At 32.2% G+C, this 13924-nt stretch overlaps 1 protein-coding gene across 5 annotated transcripts in view; it reads left to right on the top strand.

The window, feature by feature from the left end:
• The window catches only part of WDPCP (WD repeat containing planar cell polarity effector), a 287957-nt gene that overhangs the window by 235614 nt on the left and 38419 nt on the right, over positions 1-13924 (top strand). The window lies entirely within an intron of this gene.

Genomic DNA, 13924 nt, shown 5'->3' with positions numbered 1-13924 from the left:
CATATGATACATCAAATATGTAATGTATTTGATATCTATCAATTTTATATATATACACACACTTATAATACCCTTGAAAAACATGCCTCAAACTATGTAGATTAGTAGTAAATAAAGGGGCAGGATTTCCAGGTACTGCAGAGTTTAGAGGTCAGAAAATCTCCTTAGGAAACAACTATAAAAATGGACAAAAACTACCATTTCAGGGCTCAGGACATCAAATAGAGGCAAACAACAAATTGAAAAGCATTTTTTTCACAAAAAACTGCTGAACTTCGAGTAAGAAAGTGGGAACCTGTGATGTTTTGGGGCTGTTCCCATACTCCCACCATCCCTAAGGTAGTTTAGCCTTGTAATTCTACTCCAGTAGGACAGGTTGTGAAAATCAACAGCTAACTTGATCTGGAACTTAAGAGTGGAGGAACCCGACCCAGCAGCATTGTCAATAAAAATAGCAAACTTACTATCAGTAAAAGTAACAAACTTGACAGGAAAGGAACAGGGAGTCACAGCTCTGCTAGCCTGCTAAGGTCAAGTGACAGAAGGGCGGACTAGCCAGAAATTTTAAAAGATATCCCAGAAATGAGAGAACCAAATAAGGGCTAATTAAGTTCTCTACATACTCCAGTGGAGTTGTATGACCTCTCATTTTTTTTACTCCTTTTTGTCCTGCAGGACCTTAAATTTTCCTCTTATGTTTCTTTCCTCCTTCACACCCAGTTGCCAAAAGATGCCTCTCCACCCATCCAACTCCTCACCCCAGAAGCAATGCATTTAAAAACTGCCCCTTCAAATTGCATGGTACTTTTAAGCCCCTTTTGTATCATCCATACTCTAATCTACAAGATCATGGAGAGATCATGCATTGGGATTTAGGGGTTTTTTTTCCATTTTATTTACAATTATTTTGATGTCTGTCTTCAAATTATGCTGAAGATGTGGTTTTCATTTAGTTTCACTTTTCCCATGTGTTTCAATTCTCCCTCCCTTTACTATGTTCTGTGTTGTTTATAGAGGAAGTACTAGGAGGTAGAAAGGAAGGCAGTCATTATTCTCTTCAGCTACCTGGAAGTCCTACTTCTTTCCCTTTGCCAATTTACAGTCAGTTCCCATTCCCTCTTCCAGTCTGAGCCAATCATTGGTCTGCTTTGTCTCCAGAGAAATTTTACATAAATGAAACTAGAAATGTCATATAAATGGAGTCATACAACATTTTGTCTTTTGTGTCAGGTTCCTCTTACTTAGCATTATGTTTTTCAGATCCTAGCTGTTGTATCATGTGGTGTATTCCTTTTTGATTACTGAATAGATATACCACATTTTGTTTATCTACTCAGCAGCTGATGAATATTTGAATTATTTACATTTTTTGGCTATTATGAGTAATATTGCTATAAATATGCACATGTAAGTGTTTGGACATTTGTTTTCATTTCCCTTGGGTAGATATCTAGGAGTGGAATTGGGGATCATATTGTTATAAGTTTGTATTTATCTTCTTAGTTTCAAGAAATTGCCAGATTGTTTTTCCAAAGTGACTATAACATTTTAAATATCTACCAGCTATGTTTGAGGGTTCTAGTTTCTCCATATTCTCACCTATGGTTGGTATTGTCAGTTTTTAAAAATTATAACCATTCTACTGGGTGTAGAGTGGTATCTCATTAAGATTTTAATTTACAATTACCTAATGACTAATGATGTTGAGCATTTTTCTTGGAGTTTATAGTCCTTTTAAAACTGTTTTTTTAGATGTTGAGCATTTTTATATGGTTATTAGCCATTAGTATATCTTCTTTGGTGTAATATCTATTCAAAATTTTTGACCTTTTTAAAATTGGGTTTGTCTTATTAATAAATTTCTTTATATAATCGGAATATAAATCCTTTACAGATTATAATTTGCAAATATTTTCTCCCAGGCTTGCCCTTTCATTTTCCTAACAGTGTCTGTTGAAGTACAAAAGTTTCAAACTTTGGTGATGCCCAGTTTAGCTATTTTTATCAATTGTGCTTTTTGTGTTGTATATAAGGAATCTTTTACTAAACTAAGGACCCCCAAATTTTCTCTTATGTTTTGTTCTAGAAGTTCTCTAGTTTTAGTTCTTATGTTTAAATCCATTTTGAGTTAATTTTCATGTATAATGTGATAAGGGTCTAAGTTCATTATTTTGTACATGGAAATCAAATTTTCCCAGCACCATTTGTTGAAAAGATTCCTTTCCCCCACTTAATTGCCTCTGCAGTTTTGTCAAAAATCAGTTGACCATAAATGTAAAGGTTTATTTCTGGATTTGCCATTATGTTCCACTGGTCTACATATCTATCCTTACACCAACAAGTCCCTAGACTTTGCTATACTGAGGTCACTACTAAACCAGAATTTCACAAAATACATCCCAATATCACAAAAATAAATAGGAAAAATATAAACAGTTCCATACAGTGTTACTTTAAAGAAACAGAAAACAAAAACAAACACATCAATTGTGAAAAATCCCCCCTCCCCACCCCCGGCTCAGAGCAACCAAGAAGTAGAGGAAAACTGTGCAACACTCCAAGCAGAATATACTCAAACAAGCAACCGGGTACATGGAAACTCACTCTGAATTGGAAAGACAAAAACTAAGAGAAAGAGGAGGGAAGAGCAGGAGAGGGAAGGAGGAAAGAAAAGTTCACTGAAGTCAAGAAAGAAAAGGAAGAAAGTGAAAATATTATCTGAGAGATGAAAAATAAAACTAAAGTGAGAATAAATTGAAATTAAAATTTAATAAAAGGCACTGAAAATGGCAGAAGACAGGAGACTGAAAAAGAAATAAAGAAAATATTAAAATGTCAGGGAGAAAAATGGAATGAGAGATAAGGCAAAAAAGCAGCAGCATTTATACAGTTTGACTCCTTGAAGAAGAAAATCAAAGCAATATAATAGAATTAATATTAAAAACTATAATCCAGGAAAATGTTTCAGAAATACATTTTTACAAAAAACACTTGGATATACATATTGAAAGATCCTACCTAGTGCCTGAGAAAAATTATCTTAGAACCATCAGCTCTAAGACATTTCCTAAAACTTTTAAGATTTCAATAATTAATCTAAAAAATCTTCAAGGCCTCCTAGTAAAGAGATCAAGTAACTTACTAAAACAACAAATTTAACTAGCATCAACCTTTTCAAAAATAAAATACAAGGCAAGGCAAAAGTGGAGCTGCAATTAAAAAAAAAATCTCAGTGAAAGAAAGTGTAAAACAAGGATTTGTATCCACTCATGTTCTCCTTCATGTATCAAAGCTAAAGAGAAACAGTCTCCATGAATCTTTCTTGAGGAATGTACTAGAGGAGGAGCTTCATCCAACCATGAGATGACTGGGAAAATTTCAACAAAAAGACTGTGAATGTTTTAATACATGTAAATGTAGATAGGAAATTAAGAATGGGAGTGTAGGGATATGAGTGTGAAAGATGCATGTACAGATACGTATGTTGTGATTAAATAGAAATGATACAAGTTTTTAAAAATGGGAGGAAAACAGAATGAGAGAGAATAGTAAAATAACCTCACTGACTGCTGTACAGGTATAGGTGCAAGTTAAAAGATGCCAATAAACACTGATACATCAGATAATAAAAAGTTAATTAAGAGACTAAGTGCATTAAAAAAGATATTAGTACAAGATAACCACTAAAACAAAACTACAAACCTTTCTAAATACCATTTAAAAAAATAAATTAGAGCAGAGGAAGCGCATTCAAACCCCAGGAACATAAGCAAATATAACCAAATTTGCATAATTATAAAATATTCAGACTAGAGACCAAGAAAATTAGTCATATAAATTAAGATAAATGGACTTAACCTCATCTATTAAAAGAATTTTCAATTTGCTCTCAAACCAATATCCAGCTATATGCTATAGAGAGATACAGTGAAAATAAATTGATTCAGAAAAGTTACAACTAAAGAGACAGGAAGAGTCCTTCAGGCAAATAAAAATAAGAAATAGTAGAAATCCTGGTTACAGAGATAACAGAGTTCAAAACCAAAAGCATTAAATACTGACAAAGAAATGTTAACATGCATATTTCACAGCAAAGATAAAGCATGAAAAAATCTATGCACCAAATAACACAGGACCCACCTCTGTAAAGGAAAACTACACTACAAGAAGTACAAGGATACATAGGCCCTAATAACATAAAACTTTAACTAATTATTCTTATTACAAAATTGATTAAGTTGGCAAAAATAAGTAAGGAGAAAGACTACATAAACAACTTACAGTAAGGTAGATATTACGGATATTTATCAAATTCTACACTCTGATAATAGACAATAAATGTTCTTCCCAAGAAAGCATCAAATACTGACCCAAAAATGATCATATGTTGGATACCAAACAGACAAGTTCCATAAGAAAGAATCATTACAAACACTCTCTGAACACAATGCAATACAACTAGAAACGTTCAACAAGAAACAAAATAATTTTCATCCTAGAAATGTTAAAATTTTTCTATTAAGCAACTCTAGTGAAAGAGGAAAATAAAGCATGGAATTTCTAAAAAATAATTATAATGAAAACACTACACATTAGAATCTATGGGATTTAAAGTAATGATCAGAGGAAAAGTGATAGCATTAAACATTTTCATCAGAGAGAATGAAAGAATAAAATAAACTAATTCCAACTCAAAAATCTTAAGAAATAACAAGAAACTAAAGCAAAATAGGTCAGAAGGAAGGAAATAATAAAGATAAAGGCAGAAATTAGGCAGAGTGGAGGTTGGGAATCCTTCCTAAATGTCTATGGAGTAAATATTTTAGGCCTGTGGGCCATATGTTCTTTGCTGCAATTGCTCTACTCTGTTGTTACAGCACAAAAACAGCTGTTTGCAATACAGAAATGAATGGGCATGAATGTGGTCCAATAAAACTTTATTTACCAAAACAGGTGACTAGCCCGTAGGCTATAGTTTACTGTCTCTAAGGTAGAAGTTTTAAAACGTGTAGAACTAACCTAGACACCAAATCTGAGTGTCACTTTGAAAAAATTAAGAAAACAGATCAAGTTGACTTGATCAAGAAGAAGGAGAAAGCATCAATATACAAAATAAAGAAATGGCAGGAAGAATTAACCATTGTAAGAGATTTTTTTAATAGTAAGAGACTACTTTGCAGATATCTATGCAAATAATTTGAAAACATTAAAAATATAGATAATTTTCTAGGCAAATGCAGCTTTTCAAAAGTGACCACCATCAGATTTAGAAATCTGAAGCACTGTTTTCCATAAAAGAAACAAACAAGATTCTGTGAGAGAGGGGGTATAGCTCAGTGGTAGAGAGCATGCTTAGCATGCCTGAGGTCTTGGGTTCAATCCCCAGTACTTCCATTAAAACAGAAAAAGAAAAAAGAAAAAATATGAAAAAAAGAAATAGACAAGGTTCTTAAAGAACCACCCTACAAAAAAGCAACAACCCCAAATGGTTTGTTAGGAGAATTCAACCAAGTCTTCACAAATCAGATATTCCCATTGCTCTACAATTGTCCCAAATTATTGAAAATAAAGAAAAACTTTCCATAGTACAGAAGAAGAACTATAAACCAAAATTATTCATAAATATCAAAGTTAATAAAATATTACATAAAATATTAGCAAACAAAATCCAATGACTAGATCTATCCTGAGAAGACAGGGTTGGTTCGATGTTACCAAATCCAGTAATATACATATTAATAGATCTACAGTTAATAAAAACCATATGATTATCTCTTTAGATGATAAAAGCCTTTGACAAAACTCAACTCCCATTCCTGGTAAAAACACTCAAGAAAATAGGAATTAGGGGATACATTCTTAACAAAAGAACATATATACAAATTAGTCCAAATGCCAGTATCTTATTTAGTAATGGCATTTCCACTAAGATCAGAAACAAGGCACTATTGAAAACTGTACCAGAGGTATTAGCCAGTATGAGATAAATCAGCTATACAAAGTGTTGGCAAACTATGGCCCATAGGCCAAATCCAAACCTGCTGCCTGTTTTTTGTAAACAAAGTTTTATTAGAGACCAGCCATGCCTATTCATTTATTTATTGCCCATGGCTTAGTAGTTGAGACTGTATGTCTCTCAACACCTAAAATATATACTGTCTGGCCCTTTGCAGAAAATGTATGCTGACCCTTGAACTAGAGGCATAAGAATTGGTAAGGAAATAAAAGTGTATTTGCAACAATATGACAATATAATTGAAAAGTCCTATGGAATGAATGATAAAATAAAATCAAATATTTTAAAAATTCAGTAAGGAAGAAGAATGTAAAACTAACATAGGAATCAATAGCCTTTATATATACAAACAATAAGCAGAGAATGGTAGAGGAAAACCCCTTTTATGATATCAATAAAGATTAAACACTTAAAAATAAGTTGAACAATAAATATGCAAAACCTATATGAGGGAAACTTTAAAATACTCTGAATGACATAAAAATAGCCTCGGATAAATAGAAAGCTATCCTCTCTTCTTGGATGGGATGACAACATTATAAAGATGCCAGTTCTTTCTAAATTAACTTGTAAATTTAATGTAATCCCAATAAAAATACCAACATACTTTTATGAAGTTAGACAAGTTGATATTGAAGTTCACATTAAAAATAAGCATATAGAAATATCCATGAAAACACTAAAAAAAAAAACCCTATGAAGGGGAGCTAGTCTACCAGATATTAAAACATACTAACTATAAAGCCCTATGACACTGTCGTATTTGTAATTTTAATTCTCTTACATGATTATTTAGATTAATATTTGCTTCTTCATTAACCTATAAACTCCATGAAGGTGGGAATCACCATAATTGTCTTAGTCATAATTTATCCAAACTCTACCACAATGCCTGATGCATAGTAGGCACACAGCAGGCCCACTGCTCTCTTGGAGTTCTCACTCAGGTGTGTGTGGGAAGGAAAAGGAATGATATAGATAAAACAAGCAAAATACATAAGTAAAAGTCATTAAATTAATAGCAAGTAGAAGAAAAAATACAAAGAACTGGTGATCAGAGAAATAATTACTAAGAAGGAATATCTGAGTTAAGACCTGAATGACAATGAGTCATATATGTGAAGATGTAGTGAACTGACAGAGCTTTCCAGGGAGAGGAAATTGCACATGCAAAGGCCCTAAGGTGGAAACAAATTTGGGAGGTTCAAGTGACATAGAGCCAGTAAAGCTAAACTGTGAAGTTGGATGGAGGATAATAAATTGGTTAGGGCCTCTGTAGGCTATGCTAGGGGGTATGATCTTTGTTCTAATTGCAGTGAGAAGCCACTATAGGATATCTGAGTGGGTGGTAGACAAAATAATGGCCTCCCAAGCATGTCCACATCCTAATCCCCAGAATTTGTGAATATGTTATATTGCATAGCTAAGGGGAATTGAGGTAGCAGATGGAATTAAGATTGCTAATTATCTGACTCTAAAATAGGGAGATTATCCTGGATTATCCAGATGGTCCTAATGTAATCCTCAAATGTGGAAAAGGCAGGCAGAAGAATCAGTATCAGAGTGACTCACTGTGAGGAATCAACCTGCCATTGTCAGCTTTGAAAATGAAGGAAGGAGACTAAGAGCCAAGGAAAGCTAGAAGTCAAAAAAGCAAGGAAGCAGATTCTTCTTTCAGAACCTCCAGAAAGGAATTCACCCTGTTTAAGCTACAAAATGTGTGGTAATTTGTTACAGCAGAAGGGAAAACTAATACTAAGTGTTAGGATGTCTGCATTTCTAATAGATCACTTCAGGCTGAATTGATAGGGAGAGCTGCTTTGATATCAGGGAAAGTTTAGATTTGAGGTCTGTTTTTACACTTCACCACCTGAATGCAGCGGCTTAGGGTTAAATTTGAACACCAGAACTGCAGTTTAGGAAGTTTAGCTACAAAGATACTTAAAATTCTTGTTATAATTTCTCTTTCAATAGACAAAACAAGCTGAACCAGAGAGAAGAAAAAAGCGAGTCTACAGTAGTTCGGTACTGTCTCAGCCTCTAGAAGAGAGAGAGGCAGAGAGAACAGGATGGCAACGTGGCTCACAGCCTGGCCTACTCATCAGTAGTTAAGGTTGTGTATGCTTTTGCTCACTGTTATATCCACAGCATCTAACCCAGTACCAGCCACAGAGTGAGCATTCAACAAATGTTGAGTGAACCCATAAAATGCTCTCTTAATTTTAAATCCTTCCCATAGACTATTCTCATTCTTCATGTACTTAAAAATCACTAGACAGTATTTTAATTTCTGGGTAGCCTATGGCAAAGTTAATAAACTGAGTTAATTTGAACTAAATATAATGAAGAAACCAACTGAAAACTGGTTTGGAATAGACTACTGTGCTTGAGTTTATAAACAAACTTACCAGAATGTAAATTGTATCAAGGTAGAAATTTTTTTTACTATTACTTTTTTTTTTTTTAACTACTGCTTCATCCTCCAGGACTTTGAAAAGAACCTGGCATGCAACAGACACTCAATAAATACTTAGAGTAAATAAAAGAATTATTTTTATAATATAAGAACATATAGGATATAAAAATATATAGCTGGTAGTGTGTAAAGTATACATTTTAAATATACAAAAGAATCAAGCATTTCCAAATTTAAAGAGCTTACAACATCTTGGATATAAATGACTTTTTAAAAAAATCACGATTATGTGAATTGACTGAGATCTTATACCTTATGTGCCATTAATGCATTATTCAATTAGTTGATTTTAATAGTTTTGAAGTGGATAAAACAATCTTTATTCAAATGGCTGGGTTTTCACATTTTTGACTAGCATTTTTTTTTAAAGTTATATAACAAAAAAGAAAGAAAGAAAGAAAACAATTTAGAAGGAAAAAACCATACAAGGTGAGAAGGGCAATGATAAATAAATGATTCTAGGACTAAACTAAAAACACTTTAGATTTGGTACTGCCCTAAACTAGTGATTATATTTCAAATAAGTCAAATTCTCTGGTTATCTCTATTTTCCAATTTGTATCAGATTACACCTTTTGAGGTCTAAAATTCTTTATTGTAGAGCAAATAAACTTTGTATTTGTAGCAAATTTATCTACTTTGATATTTACTGTCATAAATTAATTATGATATTGGTTAGTTTCCTGATGTGAATTATATCTGAATTCATACCTAAGAAGCTCCAAATGAAATAGTACCCAGTTAAAAATTATAAAATTTTGGCTTGGTTTTATTTGATTCATATCTTAGTAGTTTTCCTTTAAGTTGGAACAAAAAAATGCCCATCTATTCAGAGTCCTTATGTGTATCTAAAAACAATATAACTCATGAAAATTTTCAGTGTTTACAAAACAAAGAAAATTGTCAACAGAATCCGTGGTGGTAGACTTACTAGAAAAAAAATTACAATCTATAATTCATGAAGATTGGCTTAAAACAAACTATCCCTGCCAACAGAAAATCTGACAATTATTCTGTTGTCTAATTTGGCTCAGTCTAAGTTGACCTTGTTTATTCATCTCAGTCTTTTAATTCTTCTTATCTTGGCATAAGAGGAGAACATATGGCATATGTCTAGGAAGTCCATTTCTGCATCTTAAACTGAAATAAATGTAGAATATACTGAGCATCTCCAATGTGTTCAGCTCTTATGGTAGCTTATACATATAAGATAGAACTGGTTAAGTTCATATTATCTGTAGTCATTAGACATTTTGTTTGCTGCCTATAAAACTAGAAACTAAGTAGAGACATCTTTTTCTAAGCCTTAGTATATAGCTAACACTGGCCAATTTTAAATATATTTCACAAGAAGACAGACAATCTTAAGCTCTTTTAAAACATAAAAATTAAAGGGTATCAGCAATTTGACAACCTAAACATGTTTACAGGTTTTCACTAAAACTCTCTCGACGTTTAATGAAATCTCTCTCTAAGTTTAAGAAAGCTGATCAAGATAATGTGAGAAAGATAACAGGAACTGAAGAACAAAAAGAATATTTCCATTTTCTCTCCAGCTTAATCTGGCCTCCAGTGAACTTTCTTATTTCACCAAGACAGATCATATCCTGAGTCATAAAACAAATCTTGAATTTAAAAGAACATACCAAGCATGTTCTCTAACTATAATGGAATTATACTAGGAATTAATAACAAAGATATACAGAAAAATCTACAAAAATTTAGAAATTAAAAACCACACTTCTATTAATCCATAGGTCAAAAATACAGTCTCAGGAAAATCAGAACATATTATAAATTGAAAAATAAATTATAATATATCAACATTTGTGGGATGCAGCTTAAATAGTGCTGAGTAGAGATTTTATTCCACTAAACGCTTACAAAGAAAAAAAGAAATGTCTCATTGAAGAGTCTAAGCTCCTACCTTGAGAAACTAGAAGAAAAAACATAAAAATAAACTCAAATCACACAAAAGAAAAGAATAAAAGAGCATACATCATTGAAATTGAAAACAGAAAAACAAGGAAATCAATTAAATCAAAAGCTTAAAAGTTGTTGTTTGAAAAGATCAATTTTGATAAAACTCTAGTCAGACTGACAAAGAAAAAAGACAGGATTTCAATGTCAGGAATGAAAGAGGATATTAAAATGTTAAATAGATAATTATTTTATTATTGTGAACTACTCTATGCATACAAATATGACAACATAGTTGGAATGGACTATTTGAAAACCACAAGCTATGAAGCTTGCTAAAAATGAAACAGATAATCTGAATACTCCTGTAAATATTCAAAAAACTGAATTTACAGTTGAAAAGCAAAACTCCAAAAAGGACATACCCAGGTCCAGATAGTCTCACTAGTAAACTTGACCAAACATTTAGAGGAAAATAAAATACCATCAAGGTGCTCAATCTTTATCACAAAATAAGGATCAAAAAGCATGTCCCATCTCATTTTCTAAAGCTCCCATTACCCAGAGTACAAAATATACAAACAAACAAATAGGAAACCAGTAAGACCAGTGGTATAATTTATGGTAAACTTAGACCAGTATCCCTCATAAATATAGAAGCAAAAATCCTCAACAAAAGCTTAAGAAATATAATACAGTCATATATTTTTTTAAAATAATACAACACAATCAAGTGCAGTTTATCTTGGGAATGCAAAGCTCATTCAATACTGAAAAATCAATCAATAAAATCGACTATATTGACAGTTTAAAGAAGAAAAATTAGTTGATCAGATCAACTGATGTAAAAGAGTATTTGACCAGATTTTATACCCATTTAGGATTTTTTTTAACTCAGAAAACTAGGAATAACAAGGAGCTTCCTCAATCTACACAGAGAAGCTATGGAGAAAAAAAAAAAAAAGCTACAGCTAAATTGGTAGAGAAAGACTGTTTTCCTCCTACGACTGAGAACACATCTGGGCATACAGCAAAGATGTCCAGTCTCACCACGCTTATACAACACTGTGCTGAGAGTCTTAGCTAGTGTAATACGACAAAAAAGAAAAAAAAGAAAAGAAAAGAAAAAGAAAGAAAAAACATACAGCTTCGAAAAGTAAAGCCATCTTCCCTTTTTGTAGGCAACATAGAAAATCTGAAGGATATCTGCAAAAAAACTCCTACAACTAATAAGTAAGTTTAGCAAGGTCACAGAATATACAACCAACACATAAAAGTCAATTGTATTTCTATATACTAGTAATGTACATTTGGAAGTCAGAGTTTTTAAATTTACAATAGCTCCAAAATAAATGACATTACTCAGGTATAAAACTAACAAAACGTATACAGAATCTATGCCAATGACTATAAATACTGTTTAAAGTCATCAAAGAAGATCTAAATAAATGGATATACACACTAGGTTTATGGATTTGAAAACTCAACACAATAAAGATGTAGTTGTCTTCTGACTGATCTAAAGATGTAACACAATTCTAATCAAAAAACCCATAAAGTTTTTTTTTTGTAGACACAGACAAGCTGAATATAAAATTTATACAGAAAGACAAATAAACTAGAAAAAAATAATTTTAAAAGGTGAAGTAATGTTGAAGGAATCATGCAAGATCTTAAGTTTTTCTAAAGCAGGAGTCAGCAAACATTTTCTAAGAAGGGCCAATCAGTAAGTGTTTTAGGTTTTGAAGGTCATACAGTCCCCTGCCACAGCTACTGAAGTCTGAAATTGTAGTGAGACAGCAGCCACTGACAATATGTAAATGAATGGGTGCAGGTGTGTTCCAATAAAACTGTATTTATAAAACTAGGCCTGGACTGGATGTGGCCATAGACTGTGGTTTGCCATTTCCTGCTCTCAAGCTAAACTAATAAAGAAATTATGGTATTAGCAAAAGGACAGATACACAGATTAATGAAACAGAACTCAAAAGTAGACCCATACAAATATGCCCAACTGATTTTTAACAAAAGTACGAAGGCAATTCAGTGAACAAAGGACACTCTTCAACAAATGATAAACAACTGGACATCTATGTGTAAGAATCATTAGCCCCAAACCAAACCTCACACTTTACTCAACTCAAAATGGATCATATATCTAAATATAAAAAGTAAAACTATAAAGCATTTAGAAGAAACCATATGAGGACATCTTCATGATCTGGGATTAGTCAAAGAATTCTCAGATCTGACACTGAAAGCACAATCCATAATTTTAAGAAATTAATAAGCTAGATTTCACCAACTTTTGCTCTTCAAAGGTCACTCTTAAGAGTATGAAAAAACAAGCTACATGCTACGAGAAAATATGTGCAAATCACATAACAGATGTTGAATTTATATCCAGAATATATTTTTTTAAACTGTCAAAACTCAACAATAAGAGAAGAACCCAATTAAAATGGGCAGAACACTTGAACAGATACTTTAATAAGGTGATATACAGATGGCAAATAAGCACATGGAAAAATATTCAACATCATTAGTCATGAGGAAAATGCAAAATTAAAACCATGATGAGATATCCCTGCACACTTATTAGAATATCTGTAATAAAAACATACGGACAATACTAAGCACTATGATGCAAAGTAACTCAGTATCTCATTCATTGCTGGTGAGAATACAGAAATGGAAGAGCCATCCTGGGAAACAGTTTAGCAGTTTCCTATAAAGAAAAAATATATTTAGCATGAGCCGGCAATCCTATTCTTGAGTATTTACCCTAGTGAAATGAAAACTTGTGTCACACAAAAACCTACAGATGAATGTTGATAACCATGGTACTTATAATTGCCAAAATCTGAGAAAACAAATATCCTTCAACAGGTGAATAAACAAACTGATACATCTATAAAACGGAATACAGCTTAGCAATAAAAAGTAACAAACTATTGATAAATGTAGCATCTGGATGAATATCAGGAGCAATATACTGAGTGACAGAAGCTAGCAACAGAAGTTTATATGTATGATTCCAATTATACAACATTTTTGAAGTCAAAACTATAGTTATGGTGAGAAATAACTGCCAGGAGTTACTGTTAGGGGAGGGTGTGATTATAAAGTATGAAGCAATTTTCTTGGCATGACAAAACTATTTTGTATTCTGTTTGTGGTGTGGTAGTAATAACATGAATCCATATAGCTGTTAAAATTCATAAACTCTACATCTTTAAGAGTCCATTTTAATATATAATAATCTAAGTAATCAAATTTTTAAAATAAAAAATCATAGTTTTAAAGAGTTACCTAAAACCTAAGACTTTAAACCTTAAAATATAATCTCAGCTTTGTTAAAAAAAAAAATAATAGTAAGTATAGGAGCTAGCTATCCAGATAACTCTGGATATATGGATTATGTTAATGTTCTTTTTCTGTGTTTTTTTAGTTTTTCTACACTAATAATGGATTACTCTTTAAATTAGGAAATTAAAGTTTATTTAATAAAA

Source organism: Camelus ferus, chromosome 15 (assembly GCF_009834535.1).
Source record: "Camelus ferus isolate YT-003-E chromosome 15, BCGSAC_Cfer_1.0, whole genome shotgun sequence".
Lineage (NCBI taxonomy): Eukaryota > Metazoa > Chordata > Mammalia > Artiodactyla > Camelidae > Camelus > Camelus ferus.
The sequence above is the reverse complement of the archived record's forward strand: the minus strand, read 5'-3'. Positions and strand labels throughout refer to the sequence as shown.